We start from the raw sequence: 5,000 nt of genomic DNA on the forward strand, positions 1-5,000 counted from the left end.
CTTGCTGATTGAGAATCGTATCCGTGGCTACTGCTGTTTTACCGGTCTGTCTATCCCCAATAATTAATTCTCGCTGACCACGTCCTATAGGGATCATCGAATCAATAGCAATAAGTCCTGTTTGAAGAGGCTCATAAACGGAACGTCTCGAAATAATACCTGGGGCAGGAGATTCAATTAACCGAGATTCAGAAGCTGAAATTTCACCCCGACCGTCAATAGGCTTAGCCAGGGCATTTATAACACGACCCAAATAAGCCTCACTCACTGGTATCTGAGCAATTTTTCCTGTTGCTTTTACAGCACTTCCCTCTTGTATCATCAAACCGTCACCCTTTAATACAACACCAACATTATTTGATTCCAAATTCAGGGCAATGCCTATTGTACCCTCTTCAAATTCTACTAATTCACCTGCCATTACTTCATCAAGACCATGAATACGAGCAATGCCGTCGCCCACTTGAAGTACGGTACCAGTATTTACAATCTTTACTTCTCTATTATATTGCTCAATACGTTCACGGATAATATTACTAATTTCGTCGGCTCTAATAGTTACCATGAGTATTTCCTAATTATTTTTTGGAAGAAAAAAATAATGCCTACAGTAAAGTAAAAGGTAAAAAAAAGGACTAATCAGTTATTTCTTTCATCACCCCAAACAGGCCAATATTAGCGCTAATGGTACGTAAATGTAACTCGTTGTTTAAAGAACTATTCAGAGTTCCTAGAGCTCCTTGTAAAGCTTGTTGGAAAACCCGTTGTCGGACTTGATGAATCGCTCTTTGTTGTTCAAAATGAATGGTTTCGTTTTTGTAATTTTCTAATTGTTCCAAAATCTTATAAGTTGAATTAATCAAATTCAATTTGTCTCGTTCTATCTCAGAGTATCCATTCACTCGAAACCGATCTGCCTCCATTTCCACTTTCCGTAAGCGGGCCCGGGCTTTTTCCAGCTGTTCAATAGCCCCCCCGCGTAGTTCTTCTGAATTTCGAATAGTATTCAAGATCCTCTCTTTTCGATTATCTAATAAATCACTTAATGAAAGTAGATTATCTTTACATTCATTTTTTTTTTTTATTTCAAAAATTCCATGATCCCTTCCCGAACCAAACATGAATATTTCGATTCATTTGGCTCTCACGCTCAATTATTTCTTATTTATTGGGACTTAATTCCCATATCTTTTTTTTTTTTCTAATGTAATGAGCTTACCCTCTCCCTCTCTTCTCTATTCATATTCCAAAATATCGAAACTGATCACTAATCCAAGACCAGAATATTCGGAGGATTCTTCTGACCAAAATAGAAAATATATCAAAAAACTAAACTAAAAAGTATAATAAATAAATAATAAATAAAAAATTTACATATAATTAATTTATAATAATTTATAATTGTATAATTGTACTTAGAATTGTATAATGTATAATTGTAATTTGTCAGCAAAGTTGTTTCTTTTTTTTTTTTCTTCAAATTCAAAGAATTCTTCTCACTTTATACATAGGTCATCGATTCAGCATTGGAAAAAGGGGCTCGAATCGTTTTATCGACATGAGTGTTTTATATCGAAAAAACATTTTCCACTATTTGAAAATATTTCTGTATTTATTAACATAGTAGTAGAAAGAGTACCCTGCTGCATCTGAACTTCAAACAGTTTGGCCTTAACCATGTTAATGGTCCCGGATTATTGGTTAATAGAGAATCAAAGTCGATGTACCAATGAATGACGAAATGCTATGGTTCTTAAATATGATTTTGAAATTTATTCAGAAGTAATTCGCGGGATCATGCACTCTTTTCTTTCCTAGTTATAATGAAAAAAAGTGCAACTGGGTGAATCCAGCCTATTCTTGAAATAAACAACTCGCACACACTCCCTTTCCAAAAAAGATCAATACACCAAGGACTACACTTAGATTTATTGGATTTGTTGCTAAAATATCGGTATTAAATCCGAAACTCCCGGCGGATGGCCAGTGACCCAAGGAAAGGAAAGAATCGGTTACATTTTTCATATGATCTCCTATTTTATTTTAGATAGACTAAAAAAAAAAAAAAAGAACTCGGTTCTTTTTTTTGTATTATATCACTTTGACTCCTTTTCTATTTATTCTATTCTATCATATTTAGATTATTCTAATTATTCTAATTCTATGTATTTCTTTTTTTTTTTTAATAAATTATTAATTTATTATTAATATTAATTAATTTATTATTATTAAATTATTCATTATTATAAATTTTTATTTACCTACGTCTAAACGGAGTCAAAAATAGATTCTATTTAGCTAGAAATGTATTTTTTTTTTTCAGTTGAAAATTCCCAATAATAATGATACTTATTAGAATTAGGGGGGGGCGGGTTTCATGTCAATGGCAAAATACCTCATTTGTTGCAACACTCCTTTAAACAATAAAAAAGGTTTCTCTTGAACTAAGAAGGGGAAGGAAGAAAGCGAGTCAGTGTGATAATTCCTCATCCTCAAATTAATCCTTCCCATGGATTATTGTCCCAACAAATAAGTAATTGTAGGGGTGAAATCTTGATATAATTCGAAAAAGCGAGGAGTAAGTCCCAAGCCATAAAATAAGAAAAAAAAAATACACAATTCTCATGTTTATAGGATTAAACAAAGGGATTCGCAAATAAAAGTGCCAATGCTACAACCAGCCCATAAATTGTTAAAGCTTCCATAAAAGCCAAACTAAGCAATAAAGTACCTCGTATTTTTCCCTCTGCCTCGGGTTGTCTCGCGATACCTTCTACAGCTTGGCCCGCAGCAGTACCTTGACCAACTCCAGGTCCAATAGAAGCAAGCCCGACAGCCAACCCAGCAGCAATAACGGAAGCGGCAGAAACCAGTGGATTCATGATAAGTTCCTCGCACCAAAATAAAGAAATGGTTAATGATACAATCATCCAATGAATTTTTACTTAATTATATTATTCCATCACTAAGATTCAACCTGCCCAAGTAACTAAGAACTCCGAATGGAAGTGAGAATATTATTGAACCGTCAGAACTATTTCGATATCTTTTTTTTAGTTCCTATCCACTGGATTTTTTTGAATCCGCGCATACTTTGTTCTTCCATTTCTTTTTTTCTAACCCATTCTTTGCTTTGAATTCTTCGTTTTGTCTTTATTTTATCTCTTTATTCATTCAATTCAGAGTCAAAGACGAAACAGAAGAACTTCTATTCTTCTATTGGAATCCCTATCTAAATCCACAGTAGTAGGGTGGATTAGATATATTTTGAGTTCATATATAACTAGTCAATATCTAATATCCCATATACATGTGTTTCTTACATAACGTAAACCAACTATTCATATCTTAGATTCAATCGGATTCTAGAATTATTCCTCAAAGGATGGACAAGAGTTGGCTTATAGCCATTAGATTCCATATACCTAATTCTACCCCCCCTTTTTTTTCTAATCATTTTTTATATCGTTTTTTGTCAATTCGTCCCTTCCTTTTATTTATCATTATCTCACACGGATACAATCTAAATAAATAGACGAATTCATTAGACCAAATCATTGCATAAAAATAAAAAATCAATATCAATATTTGATTGAGCTAAGTTCATGCAATTTATTTTATTATTTATTAAAATTTTCTTTTGGTCAATCGTTGCATTGAATGAAATCGACTGAAATGGGAATCATTCTATAGAAAGAACAGCTTTTTTTAAATCATAGACCCTAAATTGATACCATAAGAATTCCTATTCAAATTAGGACTCATAATATTGAAATTGAATAAACCAAAACAATATCAATATAAAGATAATATTCATTGAAGGGAAATAGGATATAAATATAAATAAAAAAAAAATGGACCAAACCAAAATTTTAGGAAAAAGTTAGATTAGATCTCTTTCCTTTTTTTTTTATTACAATTCTCTAATATCATAATCTTTTTTGTTATTACTCTAGACCGTCGTATTTGTATATTTATGGTCCCTAAGTAAATAGATTATCTTGAGTTGCGCATACATTGCATTGGACTAAGCTAAGCTAAAAAAAAAAAGGCTAGACTATTTCAAAAACAAAAACTAGTCAATGATGACCCTCCATGGATTCGCCTATATAAGCCGCAGCTAAAGTTGCAAAAATAAGAGCTTGAATCCCACTTGTAAATAATCCAAGGAACATGACAGGTATAGGAACGGCTGAAGGTACTAAAGAAACAAGAACAACAACTACTAATTCATCAGCTAATATATTCCCGAAAAGTCGAAAACTAAGTGATAGGGGTTTTGTGAAATCTTCTAAAATGTTAATGGGTAAAAGAATTGGAGTTGGTTGAATGTATTTACTGAAATACCCTAATCCTTTTTTGGAAAGACCCGCATAGAAATATGCTACTGACGTGAGTAAAGCTAAAGCAACAGTAGTATTTATATCATTCGTGGGTGCGGCTAACTCTCCATGAGGTAATTGTATGATTTTCCAAGGTAAAAGAGCACCCGACCAGTTAGAAACAAAAATAAATAGAAACATAGTTCCAATAAAGGGAACCCATGGACCATATTCTTCTCCAATCTGAGTTTTGCTCACGTCTCGAATGAATTCAAGAACATATTCGAAGAAATTTTGACCGTCGGTTGGAATGGTTTGTGGATTCCGAACAGCGATAACGGCGGAACCTAATAAGATAGCAATTACAACCCAAGAAGTAATAAGTACTTGAGCATGGACTTGGAAACCTCCTATTTGCCAATAGAAATGTTGGCCTACTTCCACACCAGAGATATCGTATAAACCGTTTAGTGCGTTGATGGAACATGATATACCATTCATATTGCCCTCTGACAGAAATAGAACTTTACTTAAAAAAAAAAAAGGAATTATTTTGATTCAATCTTCTCTTGCCTACTCAAATTCTAGATTTTTGACACCGACTAAACTAATCACACAATATTCACAGTTTTTTTATCTCTTTTGTTCGATTCAGGATATAGTAACCGATTCCATAGA

This window comes from Durio zibethinus, unplaced genomic scaffold (assembly GCF_047325235.1).
Source record: "Durio zibethinus cultivar Kanyao isolate XHJ-2024 unplaced genomic scaffold, ASM4732523v1 HiC_scaffold_130, whole genome shotgun sequence".
Taxonomy (NCBI): Eukaryota; Viridiplantae; Streptophyta; class Magnoliopsida; order Malvales; family Malvaceae; genus Durio; species Durio zibethinus.